Genomic DNA, 19,557 nt, shown 5'->3' with positions numbered 1-19,557 from the left:
CATCATGTCTGCCATCAGAGCCATCACTGATCAGCACTAACACCATCACTATCACCATTATCACCATCATCATCATTACTATCATGAGCATCACGACCACCATCACCACCATTGCTACCATCACCATTATCATCATCATCTCCACTATCAGTACTATCTACATCATCATCATCGTCATCATCATCATCATCACCACCATTATCAACATGTTCATTGTCTTTGTCACTGTTATCACTTTGGCCCTCCTGCCTGACATCACTAATGCCATCATAACTTTACTATCACTACTTCTATTCCTTTCTGGTCTGCAGAACTTTACACACTTGCTCTGTAATCATCGGAAAAGCAGTACAAGATGCCTCAGTTCTCATGGGGCCACCAGGCTGACAGTGATAAAGGCCAGGCTTGGGGCAAAGTTGCTTCAGCTTCAGCTGCAAACTGACTCCCTCTCCACAGCTTAGGACAGTTGTTCGATGTCCATCTTCCCTGGGAAACACCCTCCCGTACAGGGAGCACCCTCCACGCATGGACCAGCAGAGAACAGAGAGGCAGCCTCCTCCTCCTGAACACCGTGGCCACTTCTCTGAGACTTGGCTAAAGCTGACCCCACTGCTCCACCTCTTTCCTGTTCTGGTCACCTACAAGGCACCTGGGAATTTTCTCCTGAAGCATAAATGTCTATGGGCAGCCTTGGCATAGGGAGCCAGACTGGATGTTACAGGATCCCAGTCAAATAAGATGCAGTGTCCAGACTCCACCGTGGGCACAGAGGTGTGAGTGGGGTGTTAGAGGAACTGGGACTATCTTGGAAGGCCACATGCAGCTAGAGCAGGTGCCCCCACTGGCTCCTCCTCAGCTCTGCTCCTTGGCGAGCCCTGTCTCTGGTGCTAGGGAGACAACCACCACCAGGTGGCGCTCACCTTGCTCAGTGAAGAGCCTATGCCTGTTCTTACTTATTTGGGGACCAGATCAGCTCACAGTGGCTCAGGCCCATCCACAGCAAAGACATGCTTGCCCCCTGAGGTACCCAAAGCCAGGTCAGAAACCGTGGCTCCATGAGCAGGCCTTGTTTCTTGTCCAGTATGTCTGTCCATGACAGCTAGACCAGGGTGGACTTCTGGGCTGCCAGCATATGCTCTCCTGTGCTCCCCTCTGCCCTGTCCGCCTGCACTGGGCTCTGAGGTCCCTGGAAGGCTCAGAGGTGATAGCTGGAGAGTGCCTGGTGCAGCGCAAGGACGTGGATGGCTGAGTCTGAGGTCCCATTATTATCCCCTCTCATTACCCGCAGAAACCATGCTGCTTTCCGTCAGGCCCGCAGGCCCAACATTGCCTATGAAAGTGGCTAACATGTGTCCCCTTTAACCAGGGCCATTAATTGATAACACTTAATTAATCTGCCCAGGAGAGAGATCAAACGAAGATTGTGTCCCTTGGCGGCCACACGTATTGACTTTGTTATTCCAATTAACCGCCGGGCCAGAAGGGTCTCAGGAGAGAGACTTAACCTTTGCATCACCCTGAGCTGGCTGCTGGGCTGGACTGGCCTCAGACCCGCTCACCAGGTTGGCTTTTCCCGTGGTGCCCACCTGGACCTCCCCAGGCAGTGGCTACTCTCCCACTCGGGATTCTGTGTGTGTGACCACCTCCAGGCCAGTGTGGCTACCCGTTTGAGGATCTGCTCGCTTGCAATTAACTGCCTTATTTGGGGCTTTTTTTTTTTTTTCCTTCTTCTTCAAAGAGCAATTAGATTTCTGCAGCCTTTGGAGAAAGCAAATGACCCAGAACGAGACACCTTATAAATCAAGCCTTGAGGGTGGGTGAATCCCTGCCGTGCCAGGTGCCTGGCTAGGATGTTGCCCTGAATGAAGCCTGTGCCCCCAGAGGTGCTGTCTGTCCTAACAGAAGCCCTCTGCCCCAGAGGGAGGAATCCTGCCCTAGGCAGCCAGGTCCTGTCTTGCTGTAGGGCTTGGGGCGTAGGTGAGACAGGAAGCCAGGAAGTCCCTCTTCCCGCTCTTAGCCTCTTCTCCATCTCCTCTCTCACAACCATGCCTGTGCACACTTGGACGCTATTGCTTGTGGACAGCCTCTGTCCCTGTAGTGGTACTCCTGGAAGGACGGTCTTTCCTGCATTGCCAAGGAGGTCATGGGCACCGAGGATGACAACCAGCTGCTCCACAGGGTCACACGGAGTCTGGCCCACTGTGGCCACAGGCTTCTCGAACATTCCAGGAGCATCCGGAAGATTTGCCAGATGACCTTCAGTTGCCCACCCTTGGGCCCCAAAAGGCTTGGTCCACATGCTCACTCTTAGCCAGATCCAGTCTGTTGCAGACCTGTCACTTCAGACACTGTCACTGAAGGAGTCAGGGGGATTAGCTACTGACATGAAGCACATGGCCTGCCCAGGCTGCTTTCATGTTGGGAAACTTCTGGGTGTCTGAGCAGAGCCCGTGTCTGGAGAGAAGTCCAGCATGGAAGGCCTGGAGCTGGCCAGGTTGGTCAAGCCCACCCTTAGGAGAAGTATTATTTCCCTCAATATGGAAAAATTTTATCCACTAACTGGTGGATGATAAAATAAAAGGCAGTCTACCCATGGAATATTATTCAGCAATGAAGAGGAATGTAGGAACTTAGGATGAGCATTCTTGAAAATACACTGAGTGAAGGATCCAGCTAGAAATCCACACACTGCCTGGTTTACACAGGAGTTTTGAATAGAAGTTCCCAGAGACTGAAGCAGAGGCAGGGTTAGCGAGGAGTAGAGGGAGGAAGGAGGTGGGGGTGGCTGTAGGACTTTGTGAATATACTTAAATGTCTTAATTACATTTGTTTGTTTTGTGTGCATGTCTGTGTGTGGATGTGTACGTCCCATGGTATGAATCTCAGAGGACGACTTAGGTAGCTGCTCTTCTAACGTGTCGATCCCAGGGACTGATGCCAGGGTCACTGTCAGGTGGTAGCAAGGTTCCTTACCTGCTGAGCCATGGCATCAGGGACAGTCAGAGAATCACACAAGTTCCAGTGGTTAACTCTATGTTTTCTTCACTCTAACTCATGTTTTTCTGTTTTGGCTTTTTAAGACATAGTCTCTCTGTGTAGCCCTGGCTGTTCTGCAACTTACTACATAGACCAGGCTGGCCTCGAACTCACAGAGATCTGCCTGCCTCTGCCTCCTGAGTGCTAGGATTAATGGTGTGCACCAAAACGTCCAGCCTTTAACTCAAATTTACATTTTTTTTGAAACAGGGTTTTTCTGTGTAGTTTTGGTGCCTGTCCTGGATCTCACTCTGTAGACCAGGCTGACCTCGAACTCACAGAGATCCGTCTGCCCCTGCCTCCCGAGTGCTGCGATTAAAGGTGTGTGCCACCGCCATTTGGCTTAACTCAAATTTAAAAGGCAGTTAAAAGAGAAGAAAGAGAAAAAAGAAACAGACAAAGATTTGAGCAGAACTTGTGTGTGTGTGTGTGTGTGTGTGTGTGTGTGTGTGTGTGTGTGTGCGCACGGCTGTTATGACAACCAAGGCCTCACACCTGGGGTACAGAACTCGCCTCTGAGCCTCAACCTGTACCTTTGAGCAGATAATTTTGCCACAGATTGTCCATGAGTAGCAATGAGCAGGTTTGAAATCACAGATCATCAGGGATATTTAAATTTGCATCAATTAGATGCCAACTACATCCATTAGAATGGCAGGAAGTGAAGACCCAGGCTCTCACCTGCACCCCAGTGGGCAGTTTGGGGGGCACAGCAGTTTAGTAAATGGCTGGGCTGCTCTTTTTTTTTTTTTTTTTTTAGATTTACTTATTTTTATGTGTATGAGTGTTTTGTCTGTGTACCCTACTTGTGCAGTGCCCATGGAGGCCAGAAGAGGGCATAAGATCCCCCCAGAACCTGAGCTACACAGCTCTTAGCTGTCATGTGGGTGCTGGGACTCAAACCTAGATCCTCTGAAAAAGCAAGTACTCTTAACTACTGAGCCATCTCTCTAGCCCCAGGGGCTGTTTCTTAAAAAGTTACGCATACAGCAGCTGGAGAGATGGCTCAGCGGTTGAGAGCATTTGGCTGCCCTTCCAAAGGACCAGAGCTTGGTCCCCACCATCCACATCAGGCATCTCACAAACACCTGTGACTCCAGCTCCAGGGGACATTTTCTGGCCTCTGTAGGCACCTGCACTCTTGTGACATATTTACACAGCACACATACATATAAATAAACATAAAATACTTTTTTTTTTAAAGTTACACATTCATCTACCACAGTCAGCGTTCCCTGGCATCGAAGGCACACACCATCACAAAGACCTGGTTCAGAAGTTCACTCAGTTTGACCTGTAAGATCCCCAGCCTCGAAGGTCCCAAATGTCTGTCAGCAGAAGACATGACTTCCAGACCATGCTGCTCTGGAATGCTCCAAGGGGCCAAGAACCAAAACCAAAGATGCTAGATGGAGGGCAGAGTCTGTATAAAATCCTTGACAGAGAACACATGAACTATGAACCAAAGGCTGAGGGCCCCCCAGCTGGATCAGGCCCTCTGAATAGGTGAGACAGTTGATTGGCTTGATCAGTTTGGGAGGCATCTAGGCAGTGGGACCAAGTCCTGTGCTCATTGCATGAATTGGCTGTTTGAAACCAGGAACTTATGCAGGGACACTTGGCTCAGTCTGGGAGGAAGGGACTGGACCTCCCTGGACTGAGTCTACCAAATTGATCACAGTCCTCGGGGGAGGACTTGTCCTGGAGGAGGTGGGAATGGAGGGTGGGCTGGGGGTATGGGGAGGGCGTGGGAGGGGGGAGAATAGGGGAACCCATGGCTGATATGTAGAACTGAATGGTATTGTAAAATAAAAAATATATATCACAAAAAAAAAAAAAAATCCTTGACAGAGAACCTCCTGGAGCACAGGGTCCTGTGGTCCCTGGGGTGGGGCAGGATGCAGCTGAAGACTTCCGGCTGGTGGACGGCCTGTCGGGCATGTGCTGCTCTCCCTGTAGATCGTATCAAAACCATATGCTTCGAAGATGGGAATTTGTTGTGTGTCAGTTATATGTTCATAAAACTAGGCTTTTCTCTTTTTTGAGACGGAGTCTTACTGTATAATCCAGGCTGATCTGGAACCTCAGATCCTCTGGTCTCAGCCCCGTCACATGTGGGGCTGACAGGCCAGGCCGTTCCTCCTGTCTGGCTAATTCTTTAAAAGCAGAGGTTGTCCTGGGACTCTCTTCATCCCCATCTGTGATCCTTGTGTATGTATGTGCATGCGTGGATGCAGGAAGCGGCCTGGGCCCTGCCCTTTCTCTGTCTAGTAAACACTTCCGGCCTTCTGAAGGCCTTAGCCCTGCTTGTTCCTCCTGGTTCTCAGAAGCCATGGGATGACCGACCAGGCACCAAGCTAGGAGAGTCTTGGCCTGGTGTGGACAGGAAGTATGCCGGGACAGATGGGTAGGAAGAAATCTAGGCACTAGGGGAGTGCCCTCATATGACAGCCTGCCCAGGGTAGAATGGGTAGAAGGAAGGTCAGGCCCTCTGTGTAGACACTGGGACAGCGGCCCAGGCTCTGAGTGTGGCCACACCCTGCCACTGTCTCCTCCAGGGCAGAAGCTGCTGTTCTCAGGGGTCCTGTCCCATGCTGGCTTGGAGCCCTAACTCTGCTGAGAGCTCTGGCGTGCGGGTCCCGCCCTCCTTTGCTGCAGTCTGACTGTGAAGCAAGGCCCTAAAACAGGTCCTGACCACTGCTCCCCAGGACGCCTTCCACGCTAGCTACCTCTGAGGTCCCGCACTCCCCGAGGGGGTGGTGGCTGAGAGGAGAGAAGGCCTGGGTTGCTCAACTGCTCTACTCAGAGTCCAGCCCCAGGAGAGGTCTCCAGATAGGAGCTGCCCTTCCCTTTGTCCTTTCCCGGTCACGTGACTGTCCACCCTTGACCATGCTGGACTCCTGTCCGTTGTCCCGTCCAGCCTGCACAGTCTAGGGAGACAGGCCTGCCCCAGACAGAGAACAGACACCAAGTGTGAAAAATTGCAGTGACAGGCTCGCTCTGATAGCTTGTTGAATGAGCGAGCGAGCCAGGGGGCTGGGAGAGACATTTACATTTATATAGTGCCTTTTGCTGGACTGGGCCGGGCCACCAGCCGCCCTGAGCCTGGTGCAGCCTAGGCCGGTTCTTTGGCCTCGAAGGCAGCCATAGGGCAGAGCCTGGCCAGGGTGGGGTGACCCACATGGTTCTCCCTAGGCCTCCTGTAACCACCTAGCCTGGTCCCCATGTCACTCTAAGTGATGTGAAGTTGTAGGCCAGCTGCAGGGTGCGGCCACCTGAAGGGCCTGGGCTGGTCACACGGGTTCCTCGAAGCTGCTACGCACAGTGGAGTGTGGCTGGCTGTCAAACTGTGTCCCCCAGACTGGAGTGTGACGTAGCTGGAGATACAGTCTCTCAAGAGGTGATTAAGGGGGAGGGCCCTGGTCCCATATGACAGGTGCCCCATGAGAGAGGCACCAGACACATCGGCATCCACCAAAACACAGTCTACTGTGCCCCAGGAGAGAGGCCAGGGGAGCCCAGCTCTGTCTGAGCTGCAAGTAAGTCAGGTCCTGATGCCTAAGCCAGGCGTGATGTGAGTTCTGTTCTGGTGTCAACCCCGTGGGAGAAGAAAAAGGATTTTTTTAAAAACATTTTATTGTATAGATGTGGCTGCACTCCATGAAATACCTTTGACAGTGGCATTTGAGCAATGAGTCTGAGGATGGCATGAGGAAGCCTCAGTCATTGACACCCAGAAAGGAAACAAAAAACCAAAAAAAAACACGGAAGACAAAACGCTTGAGAATGAATGGACTCGGCAGGAACAATGTGAGGGGGCAGATGACTCCATGTCTAAGAGGGGCCTGGATTCAGTTCCCAGCACGCACATGGTGGGTTATAACCATCTATAACTCCAGGTCCAGGGGGCGTGGCACTCCCTTCCGACCCCCACAGGCCCCCCGTGCAAAGCCAGCTCCGCTGTGAGGGTCCACAGGGGGGTGAACAATGGGGAGGTGACCTCACAGCACAGAGGAGGTGTGGCCCTTTAGACCCAGACTCACAGAAGCACCTGAGTCGTTTAGGAATGGACATTCCTATGGAGCTAAATGCTCAGGAAGGAGAGCCAGGAGAAAGCAGCAGGGATTTGGGGTACCCTCATGCAAACCCCCAAACCAGCCGGCCTTCTCGAGAACACAGAGCAGGAAGCTGAGCACACACTTGAGAGTGAGAACGTGCTGCAGATGGCCTTTCAGAGTAGGCCGGAGTGGGTGACTTAGGTCAAAGGCTAGCTGGCTGGTACTGCCCTATCTATGCCTGCCCCTCTTACTTCAGAACTAGGCAGTAGACAACACCCTCCTTATGAGGGGACCAAGCTCCCAAGAAATAGTCAGGCACAGTGAGAGTCTGGCAGTGCAGGAGTCAAGATTTCTCTCTTCCTCTTTACTGTGTGTGTATGTTTGTACACACAGGTATGAAGGTAACCATAGAGGCTGTAAGAGGATGTCTAATTCCCTGGGCCTGGAGTTGAAGGCTGCTGTGAGCTCCCTGATGTGGGTGCTGGGAACTGAACTCCAGTCTCCTGAAAGAGCAGCAAGTGCTCTTAACCACTGAGCCATCTCTCCAGCACCACCTACCCCCCCCCCATCCCTGCCACTGCCACCCAGATTAGCTAGGGTCTCACTATGACACCTAGGCTGGCCTCAAATGTGATCCTCCTGCCTCAGTCTCTAGAGTGCTGGAATTATAGGTGTGTGCCATCATGGCTTCATACAAAGCCAAAGTGTGTCTTGGTGTGGTCCCGTCCTTCCTGAAGGGCAAGAATAAGTCTCCAAGGCTGGTAGAGAGTTATCTGGTGTCAGTGACCCAGTAGGCTGGTCGAACACCCTGACCTCCAGCTAAGGACACAGTGTGGGAGATGGCTAGACTGGGGGGTTGGGAGTCGGGGTTGGGCACAGTCTACTGACATCAACTCTCTGGGTCTTGCATCAGAGCCTCTGAGCAAGAGGCCAGGCCAGGCCACCTTTGGAAGGGGTATGTCAGGACTCAACCACTACAAGTCTGTATCTCTCATAAAACCAGGGGGTTCCTATAGCGGCCCAGGTGAAAAGCCCCACTTCCTTGGGGTCCCTTCCTTGGGGCAGTGCACCTCACACACATCGAGGTTCTGTCTCTGGAGGGAAGCCACTCTTAAGATACCGGGTGAGCTTCAAGGCCGGCTGTTTTGGGCCAAGTCCTCTAGTCTACCTTGGGCAGGTACCAGCCTTGAACACTGCAGGACCCGGACTGCTGGAAGCTGTCAGAGCTTTGGGGTCTGAGAGCAGGGTCCTGGCCAAAGAAGAGGCTGAGTCGGGGACCCCAGGGTCCAGCACTGCCTCAGGAGCTGCCGTGTGGGCTCCATCCTCGGCCTTAGAAGGGCTGTGACTTCTAACTGGACTGTCTTTGCTCAGGACGGGAAGAGTCAGAGGCCCCTGGCGGCAGTCCCCTGCCGCCTCTTTCATCGTGTCTGTTCGACCTTTAGGATACTCCTTGCTGAGTCGGGTTGATGAAGGGGGGAGACTCCCCAGCTGGGCCACCAGGGGCACCCCCAGCTCAATGCCTCTGAGTGACTTCTGGCAGGCACTGCCGTTGCGAGGCGTCTCTGCCCCCTGGGAGCTGGCTGGGGCCGGGGGGGGGCGCGGCAGGCGGGCCGGGGCTCCGCAGCCCAGAGAAGGCTATTTAAATGCTCCATTGGAGAGGGATTAAAGTTTACGCAAGGTCACCGAGGGTGTGATAATTATAATCACAGGTTTTTGGCTCCACAATGACAGCCATTTGTTATTTCCACTCGGGCAGCTCCTGCGGCCCAGAGCTGGTGACAGGCATGGACTGATTTAGTAACCCAAGCCTGTGCCCCTCCCCTCCCACCACAGTCCCCACAGCCCCCACTGCTGGGGGCTGCCACAGGGCCTGTACCCCCAGGGGATGGACGGGCTTATTATGGGATGTGAGGGTGAATGGTTGGTGGCTACTGAGAGATGGAGGGGAAGCAGGAGGGGTGAGGACCAGGCCAAGGCTGGGTAAACGGGGTCCACGAGTTGGGGGTGGGGCTGCTGAAGTACGAGGCTTCTAGCCTCAGTATGAGCCTGCCAACCCCTGGGCCTCAGTTTTCCCATCTCTAGAGGAGGATGAATTAATTGGCTCTGCTATGGCCACATTCCGCCTAATTTTTAGCAGTCACATTAATAAGCCCAGGACCAATGGACAGAAATGGAGGGTTCTGGTTCCTATGTTGATTTCAACATCACCCTGGGATTGAGTTCACTTCCCCTAGTGGACATCTGCCCTGGGTCCACCCAGCTCCATTGTGGTTGTGCCTCAGTCTCCTCAAAACTGACGTGGAGGTCATGGGCCTGGGTCTCAGGGATGGAGAACCAGGGTACAGCCCCTTCTTGCCAGGCTGTGCCCTGAAGGCATCAGGTGGATTCCTGCACTATAGTCCCTGAATCCCAGCCAGGTCTCAGTAGGCACATCAGAAGGGCCACAGAGCTGGGTTCCGGAGTCTCAGCCAGCATCTCTGCAGGTGTGCCAGGAGGGCTCACATCTGGACAGGCATGTGATGTGCCAGGGGACCAGAGTCTCCCTGGACCCGGTGCTTCAGTTCCCTCCTCTAAACTAGGCATGCATCTGTGATGGACAGGCTAAGGAAGTGGCAGCCCAGTGCCCCAGGAGGTTCTGGCCAAGATCCTCAGACTTCAGAGAAGAGGGGAACCCCCGATGCCCCACCTGGGCCCTGCCTGACTTCTGCCTGTTGCAGCCTGTGATTGATGCGACATTTTTGTTTGTTTTCTCAGTCAGAGGTAAGAACGCTTTAATATATATTAAATGGTGATAAATGGGGGTCCCAGCAGCTGGCCTGACGCGGCATTTGTCTTAGAGGGAGCGGCATAAAAAATGGAGGCAAAGCCTGATTGGGGAGCCTGCCATTCCAGAACATTCCTGTCTGGGCACATCCGTGGGGACGAGCCATCCTGCTCCATACCCATCATTCGGGCATTGCAGTGGTCGGCAAGCCTTCCAACCGGCCCAGGACTTGAGCCGGCCAGACAGGAGCACTGCCCGTGGTCCTGGAGCAGTAGCTGTGGCCTTGGGTCACTTGCCAACACCTCTTCCCTAGTCTATGTGCCCAGACTGATCACCACCCTCCTCCTGTGCGCACACGCACGTGCGCACACACGCACGTGCGCACACACGCACGTGCACACACACACACACTGGTGGGTGTCTCAGTTGTTCCCCGTTTACAGCACAGGGGAACCTGCCAGTCCTCCTTAGATCAGACGTCCCTCGAAGGGTAGGACACCCCGGGACTGACTCTAATACTACATTCTTGCCAGCCTCCCTCAGGGACTCCCCAAATCTCTCCATCTGACCTCCTCACCCTGACCCTTTCAGACGCTGTCCCAGAAGGCCTAAGCAGCAGTGGAATGATGGGGACACAGAGTCTGATGGGGGACAGATAGCCTCTCTGAACTTAGTGCTGTTGGCTGGCACTGATGCCACCAGCTTCCACACTGGGCGATTGAATGGGTGAGGTCACACGTGCCCTGCTGATCCCCACAACTGGGGCTGTGCTGTGCCCTGATTTGGATGTCCGCGTGGGCCGGGCAGGGTTAGCTTAATTTCACAGGAGCAACAGGAACCGAGCTTGAAGGTGAAGATGTGGTGGGGGCCAAGCTGTGCCCGTGAGAACGGCAAAAGGGGACCAGGCTTGTACAGTGCAGATAAGGGGACCACAGGATGGGCCACTGCCCTTCACAAGAGGCCAAGTGGTGGAGAGTATATCCAGAGGTGGGGTCCCGGCTGTGCTGAGGCCTCCCTAAAACATGCTCAGGATGCTGCTTTGGGCTCAGATCCCCAAAGCCTGTCTGCCACACTCTCCAGAGCTTTGTGTGTGTCCTTAGGTGCCACTTTGAGGAGGAAGCCATGCCGTACACACTCTTCCTTTTAGCCAGGCCTCGGCTTTTATTCTGTCCTACTTGAAGGAGGAACTGAGAGTCCCATAATAGGAGCCGTCTCTGGGGCCCGTGGAATGCAGCAGGCCAGGATGATGACAGCGGCTGAGATGCTGGGACCTCAATTATCGCTTGTGGACTGGGAAATGTCAGCAGCGTCTCCTGCATGCCCCCAGCACCAGGCGAGGGCCTGAGGCAGCAGCAGCCCCAGCCTAGAATGATTCGCTGGGAAATTACATAATTGCCCACTGCCATGCGGTCACCCTTGACCGTCATGGGGACAGCCGTCAAAGGAGTGCCAAATGCAGCATTCGGGAGCTCAGAGCACCCCCTGCCCCAGGTGACATGTAGCTGTTGGACTCTCTGCCTGCCTGTGCGGCATCATGGGGGTGGTACAGGGCAGGGCCCGTCCTCTTAGGCCGCAGTATACTGGGCTCAGCGTAGTCAATGTTTCCCTAGAGACAATGTTTTCCTCCAAGACTTCCCCAGAGAAACCACGGGTGGAGGTGACAGGAGCCAGACCCACAGAGGGATGCTGTTCATGTCTCCCACAAAGTGGGAGCAGCTCCCCGATCCTGTCCTTGTGGGGTAGGTTCCTCCACTGCCTGACCAGGCCTGCTCATGGTCTAGCTCCTGGCAGGCTTTCCTTAACTGCTGGTTTGCCTCAGTCTCAAGCACCAGTGTGGAGACTCCATCTTTCAGGAGGAGGCTGCATTAGTCTGGGGACCATTCAGGACCACTCTGCCCCCTGTGACTTGTGGCATCCCTGACCCAGCGGAGGCAGGGTTGCCTGTCATCTAGGTCGTCATTCTGTCCCGACTTACGGTCACACTGAGCTTCTCCAGTTCCTCTGGCTCAGAGTCTCTGACCTTGAAATGCAGGAGAAGCCCTGAGAGACAGGGAGAGGATGTGCTCTGTATAAATTTCATGCTCTTCAAAGTGACATTTGTCTGCTTGGGGCTCTCTCGGAGGCTCCGTTAGCCTCCTAGACACGTCCGCCCCACCCCCGCCCAGCCACTGAAAACCAGAAAAACTCTCATCCCTGGCTCTTGCTTAGAAACTTTTAACATCTCCATCTTATCACACTCGTTATTTATGTGTTTCTGTTCAGGGACAGATGAAACAAGACAGAAAATCCCGGGCTGAGCTCCTACAGCAGAGGCAGATAGATCTGGAGGAGAGGCTACGGGGCATCTGGGAGGGAGGTACTGGGACACCATGGATGTCCACTGCCTGGGAATGGGGACCTGAGGACATTCCCTTAGCTTTCAGTCTGCCACACCACAAGCACAGCCCTGTGCGTGTCCTGGCTGACAGCTGAGACCCTGAGGTGTCCTTAAGAGAGAGCATAAGAGCAGGAAGCAGGCTAGAGGTCAGATGAGCTGGCCTGCTGGCCCTTGACTGGTAGAGTGGCCTTGGCAGTGGGCAGAGACCTTGCCATCTCCCTAGTTTTGGCATGCCTACATGGCTGTCACAGCTGCTCTTCAGTCCCCAGACTCCCACGTGAATGTGAACTGTTTGTCCCCAGACTCAATGCCTGGGGCCACATACTAAGGGTCCTTGAGGGTGTGTGAGGGAGCTCAGGGCGCCTCTCCATGAATAAGGCTGAACTGAAAGGTCCAGGAATGGCCTCCAGGAGGGAAAGCCCTGAGCTGTGTGGGGATCATAGTATGCCATGTGCACGGGAGGGCAAGTCCCCTGATTTGCAGACCTCTAGGGAATTTGAAGACAGGAGTTATAGATAAGCAAAATTCCTTGGTCATCAAGATACCAAACCAAATGGCACTTCACGCCTACCAGACCAGTGGAAATGAAGAGTCCAGATCATGCCAAGAACTGCTGAGGACAAGAAAAGGGGAGCGTTGTGCCTATGGGGACCCAGGCAGCTCCAGTGAGCCCTACGTGATCAGTAAGTAGTTCTTCACCAAGGCGAATTTGCAGCTCAAACCTAGTCGGTATTTTCCCAGTGCTGTGGCGAAACAAGGGCCCCAGGCCTGCCAGACAAGTGCCACTGAGCCACATTCCAAATCCAGTCACTGCCCTCTTGGTTTTTGCTTGTTTGGTTGGTTGATTGGTTTTTGTTTGTTTGTTTTTGAGATAGGGTCTATCTACATACAGAGCCCTGGTTATCCTGTAACTCCCTATGTAGGTCAGATCCGCCTAAAGGCGCGTGCCACCACATCAGACCTTCCCTTCTTGTTTCATGAGACATCATTGGAACTCAGGCTGGCATGGAATTTTCTCTACAGGCCAGGCTGGCCTCATCCTTTTAATCATTATGCATAAATGTCCCAAATGCTGGCGTTCCACATGCACACCACTATGCCTGGTTCTACTCTCTTGATGGACAATTAGCAAAAACTGGGGTGACCGAGGGCACACACAATATAGCCCCCCCTTTTTGAAGGGAACAATTACTAAAGAAGCCTTATGTGGGCCACAGGGTAGTATCAAATGCTCCCCGTAGTAGTTCCAGCTCTGTTCATGGAATTCCCAGGAGACAGGACAGTAAAATGTGTGATGACCACAGTATCTGATACCATATGGTCTGGGTCAGATGGCGGCTGTACCCTCCCTGGAGACTTGACCTTCAGCTGATCTAATCCCACCCCACCCCCCATAGAACTGTGCTGTGTTCCGTCAACTCACATACTGAGTCCATACTGCACCCCTGCTCAGGGTAGGCCACTGGGAGTCAGGGCTGACCAAGGAAACATGAGTTGCCAGGGCGGGTCCCCCTCAGTCTGATGGTGTCCTTATTGCCAGGATGGGCACAGAGACAGCAGTCACCTATAGGTTATTGCCACTGGGTACCAGAGACTCTATAGGTGTGTCCTTAGACCCCAGCAGCTCAGGGATGTGCTCTCTAAGCAGGACACAGCTCTTGGTCCCTCTAACATGCTGAGTGCAAGCATCCAGTCACTGTAGAGGCAAGTGATTGAGACTGAGGGACTCTCTTAGCACCGACCCCAAGGGACCCATCAGGTCCTTGGCTGGGGGTCCTCTAGTGCTATTTCCATCATGGGGGTCTCAAGGGCACCCCAGAATTTTATTATCTCTCCCGTGTCTGGATTGGGATGCCAAGCAATGCACAATGGAGTTGGAGGTTCCTGTTGCCGGAAGCTGAGGTAGGATGTCCCTCAGTTTACCAGCCCTTCTTTTCATGTCTGCTCCCATGGGGATCCTCCGCCCTATCCCACAGCTACAGACAAGAGACACCTGACCACTTTCCAGGCAGCTCAGCACCACGGATAATGACTTCAGTTCTGGGTAATCAGCACATAGAAAGGCCTCCCCCATGTCCCAGGGGAATAGGCATCAAGCCAGAGGGTAGCCATGCACCCCTCCTTACCTTTACATGGTCCCAGCCTTCTGGGGAGTCTTGCAGACATGTCCCATCTTGCCAGGAGAGATAGACCTGTCCTATTGGGAGGGAAGGCCCTTGTGCACCTCCAGGGCAAGGTGGCCTTCCCACTAATCTGTAGGATGGAGGGGGTCAGGTTCACAGGTTGTGGTTCCTGCAAGGTCCCTGGGTAGCTCTTAGTGATGTCCAACCCCCAAGGCTCCAGAGGTTCCCAAGGCCTGACATGGGGGCAGTGGAGGGAGCCCTAGGTGTAAGTCTCTTGGGGAGGGGCCAGAGTGGTTCTCTGGTGGCAGAAGGTCGCTCTTGCCACCGATGAACTGCCAGTGGGAAGCAGTGTGAGGCCATACTGGAGGATGCAGCCTAGGACACACATCGCCTATAAAGTTACCACCTCCAGCACGACACCTTCTGGCATAGATAATAGGGCCCTTCATGGTAATCCAGGGTCCATGCAGGGCAGCCAGGCCCACTGAGCACCAAGCTTTGTTCTGTGGAACATGGCCATCGTCAGCCATGACTTATGAACCAAAGAAATCTGCCCCAAGGCAAATGCTATCGGTGATGCAGGGGAAGGCCCGTCTGTGTGTGTCGATCGGCCGTGAACAGGTGACTAAGCATGGAGAGGGCTGGGCAGTGATGGTACAAGGGAGGATTCAGAGGCGGCAGAGGGAGAACGGCAAGAGGTGAGCTTGGAGGCTGGCTCTGACGGGGCCCTCCTGTGACCACATCCGAGGCCATCTCTTGGCTCAAATCATCCAGCTGAGAAAGGTACTGACCGGCCCTGCAGAAAGCGGCAGAAACCACTTGACAGGTGGGCGTCTCTGGAGCTAAGACAGGCAGGCTCAGGGCCTTGAGCAGGGAACCAGTGTGAGCAGAAGAGTAAGTGGCATCAGCAAGAAGGACTCCTGACCCAGACGGACGCAGGGTGCTGCCAGCAGGTCTCGCTGATAAAGGTCACAGGCCCCCAACTCACAAAGCTGTGAGGGCGACTTCTTGTTTAGTCAGCCAAGCGGGTCAATGAAACTTGCTTCAGGCAAGGCTTGATCTAGCATGGGCCAGAGGTTGCAAGGCAAGTTTTAGGAGCTGGAATGGGCCCAGAGGGAAGAAGCGCTCAGGGAGAGAGCTTAGCTGGGTCATGTTGAATGTTGGAGCAGATGGCAGTTGAGATGGACTGTCCTCTAGGAAGGCACCCCAACAGTGATATGGCTGAACCCCATATCTGGCATGTATGAGAGCAGGCCCCACCTTAGATGGGAAAGGAAGTGTGGCCACTAGCTCCCAGAAAGCCCTGGGAGAATGCCTATAAAGGGATAGGTTGGTATGGCTGTGCCCCGCTTGAGTCCGGCCCTTCAGCATCTGTGAGGCCGGTTTTTCTGTGTGGGAAGTGGGCTGTGTCCAGACTGAGAAGGTAACTCCCATGCAGGGGTTCTGAAGGAGCAGGTGGGGTTAGGGTGACTGGTCATGTGCCACCATAGATCCTCAGATGGCCTGTGGCAGCCTTGGGTAGGAGAAAACATTCCGTACCCCTCAGCATGTCCTGTGAAGTCCAGGCCTTGGCCCCTTGTGCCTGTGGCTTTCTCCGCTTAGCCAGGAGCAAGCCTCCCTGTAGCCAAGATGGCTTACCCTGGCCTCGCCCAGCCAGCCCTGTGGATGGTGCCCTGCCATTTAAGGGGAGGGCTCTCCTCCCTGGTGGTCTGGTAGCAGGGAGCCCCCATGCGGCCTCCCCACACTGCCGAGGGCCCTTTGAGGGGAGCCGCGCCACCAGACTGCTCTAAGTTCATTACCTCCTCCAATGTGATAAGCCCTCTGGTTGCTGCTGCATTAGGGCCAGAACTGCAAGGTTATAAATTACCGGACAAGCTCAAGAGCCTGTCTCTCCAGGGCCAGTGGGAGAAGTTAATTATTTTTATGGGCCCAGATAGGGCATGGGCAATCCAAATGCCCCTGCCCAGGTCCTAGCCACATAGGCAGCACCCCCTGCTCCCCGTTCCAGGGGAACCTGGCCCAGGCTTCCCAAGGTGGCCCTGCAGCAGTAGGCCAGCCCCTCACTCTTCCTGCTGAAGTGTCGGTTAATGGGAACTTGGGCTTGCTATTATCCCTGCCCCGGGAGGAGTGGGTTGAGCTCCGTGCTGAGTGGCCGGTGGGGCCATCAGTAACCCTGAAGGATATTCAGCAATCTTTTTCTCCCCCAATTGCCCACCGCAGCCTATATTACAAATACATAAATCATAATGTTTCAACAAAAGCAAAATTTAATTTTCTCCTTTCAGCCGTTATCTGGGCCGGGTGGTATATGGCAGGCTGCGCCCGGCTCATTTATTACACGCGCTGAATGGGTAATGGCAGGCCCGTCGATTGCAGCTAGCTTTGTTAGGCCTCTGAATGTGCCGCGCAGCCGTGGAGGCCCAATCTCCCCGCATCTGTAATAGATACACAGGGTTCTATTATTCCTTGCCAGAGCAAAATTAAATAGTTGTGTGTGTGCTGGGGTGGGGGCCAGGGCGGGGAAGGCAGAGGGCCATCCCAGGGGGAGGCTCAGCGGCCTTGGCCGCGCCCCCTCATGAGCGCCACAACCGCAGGGGGCCCTTGCCCACCAGCAACAGCACAGGGCGGGTGCAGCCAACTTCTCCAGGCACAGCTACAATCAGAGGTGCTCTTAGATGGGTGCCAGGGACCCTACCTCCTTGGCCACTTGGCTTCCCACGTGGACAAGCTGTGACAAGCTCACTTTAGAGACCCAGAAACTGAGGCCTGTGAGATTGGAGCTGCCCATACCAGCCTAGGACCCCAGAGCTGAGCTCCTGACTGAGGCATTCTGCAGCTTCTGCCCATTTCTAGCTAACTAGGGCCAGTGTGATTGAGACAGGAGCTCATGCCGCGCTTGCAAAGAGGGGTATGGCCTCCCCTTATTTCTGCCATTAGCCCAGCATGGAGAGTGGTTCAACTGTGTCCTGCTAAGGTCTACCCTGCCCAAGGGCCCTGGAGGAGTCTGTCCATGGTGTCTGACCTCTTCACCTTCCCAGGTGTGCAGAACTGTGGACGCTGGATTGCTACCTCACAGAGCCACCCCAGCTCTGGAGTGGGGCACAGGCAGTGGCTCACCAAGCGGGATCAGTTGTTCCAACACAGCAAGGTCATTCCTTTGTTCTGATTCTTTGGGCATGCCTCAGACATACTGGGACAAAATGGACATGGGACACAGTGACAGAGTGGGCTGTCTTCAGCTGACCTCTTACCAGGAATGCTTCTTCAGATGCTCTTCAGTCTGCCTGGCCACTGTCCCATGGCGGCACCTAACTCAGCTCCTCACTTGGGCACTGTGACCAGCAAGGTTCTAAGGACTCTGTATCCCCACGCCCTGGGGGCGGAGCTATTCGTGCCATACCTGGAGCCCACAGTCCTTGACAGCACAGACAGTGTTCCATCCTCTAGCCTGTGGCTGTCTGTCCATCCAGTTGAATTTGTTGATGGGGACCCAGTCCCTCAGGCTCCACAGGACCTCTCTGTTCTCACAGGAAACAGTTGGCCTGCTGGTGCCCAGGACTCAGCCTCCATTCAAAGGTGCTGAGGGAGGAGCTGAGGAAATGCTGCAGCTCCGTGTCCCATGTGGCTTGCATCCTGGACCCCTGGCTAGGTGCAAGGAGTGAAGAAAAGACAGACATACAGACATACGTACAGGGAAACTGGGGTCAGGTGGTGTGGTAGTGTGAATGTAATTGGCCCCCATAAGCTCATAGGAAATGGCACTATTAGGAGGTGTGGCTTTGTTGGAGTAGGTGTGGTCTTGTTGGAGAAAGTGTGCCATTATGGAGGCAGGCTTCGAGGTCTCATACATGCTCAAGCCATGCTCAATGTCTCAGTTTTCTTCCTGTTGTCTGTGGGATCAACATATAGCTCCTCCACTCTCAGCTCCTTCAGCACCATGTCTGCCTGCATGCCGCCATCTCCCACCATGATGATAATGGACTAAACCTCTGAACTGTAGGCCACCCAACTAAATGTTTCCTTTATAAGAGTTGCCACGAACATGGCGTCTCTTCACAGCAATGGAAACCCTAACTAAGACATGTGGGTTTCTCAAATGTTACCATGAAGGGCTTAACCTGGTCCCTTAGAGTGTTTAAGTGCATCGCTGGCCGAGGGGTTAGCTGGTCTTGGTTGGGTCTCTGTGGGCAAGTAGTCTCAGGCTATGAGCATCCAGAAGAGAAAGCCAAAGTTGCTAGTCTTTGCACACACAGATCAACCATCCACAAACCCTCATACTAGGACTCCAAGGGCAAAGTCATTTCTCTTGGGCCTGGCTCATACAAATAATGACTTTGCTGATTTCCCATGAGCCAGTCAGTCTTGGAGTCCTCAGCAGGCCATGCCTGTGTCAAAATACACACTCACTCGGGGTCTCCTCTGCTTCCTACACTGCAGGGTACGGTGACCTCCATGCCAGCTGTGGGCTTCGAGGTTAGCACATCAGAGGACACCATGGGCTCTAACCATCTCGGGGACAACCTCAGCCCGGAGTGCCAAATAGAGACTGACCATGACCATGCTTCTGCTCTTCCCCAGTTTTCCTCCTTCATTTTGAGTGATTCATGGGCATGAGCCGAGTTTCCGGCTGTGCTTGACTGTGGAAAGACATCTGGGTCAAATTGAGTCAGGAACCCACTTCTGGCAGGTCTTCCATCCCCCCCCCCCATGGCAGACGTGGGCAGTGACAGTGTGGTCAGCCAAGTTATCCACCTCCCCCAACTTCATGCCCAAGTCCTTCAGCAAAAGTTTCCCAAGCATGATTGGATTCTATGGGCAGACTAGGGGGGAATGAGGCCTGGATCATGTGATGGGGTGGAACCAGGCTCAGGACCTGCTTTAAAGGAGAGCCCACGGGTTTGTCAATAGCCTGGGTATGCAGCATGAGCAGAAGAGACAGTTCAAAGATGAGTTCCTAGTTCTTACCTGTGCCTTGGAAGGCAGGAGCCTCCCTTTGGAAAGAGGAGACCAGAGCTTGACTTGAACTTGGCAATCACATAGAGATGTGGAGTGGCCACTGGATTTGTGATACACATCTGGGAAGAATGCTGGGTGGGAGACAGAAGAAGGGCATGGCCATGCATGGATGGTGTCCAGGGCCTCACATCCAATGAGTGGCGTAGAAGCAGGAAGGGCTGAGGCTTCACCCTAAGGGTTCCA

The sequence above is a fragment of the Peromyscus leucopus genome, chromosome 7, assembly GCF_004664715.2.
Source record: "Peromyscus leucopus breed LL Stock chromosome 7, UCI_PerLeu_2.1, whole genome shotgun sequence".
Taxonomy (NCBI): Eukaryota; Metazoa; Chordata; class Mammalia; order Rodentia; family Cricetidae; genus Peromyscus; species Peromyscus leucopus.
The sequence above is the reverse complement of the archived record's forward strand: the minus strand, read 5'-3'. Positions refer to the sequence as shown.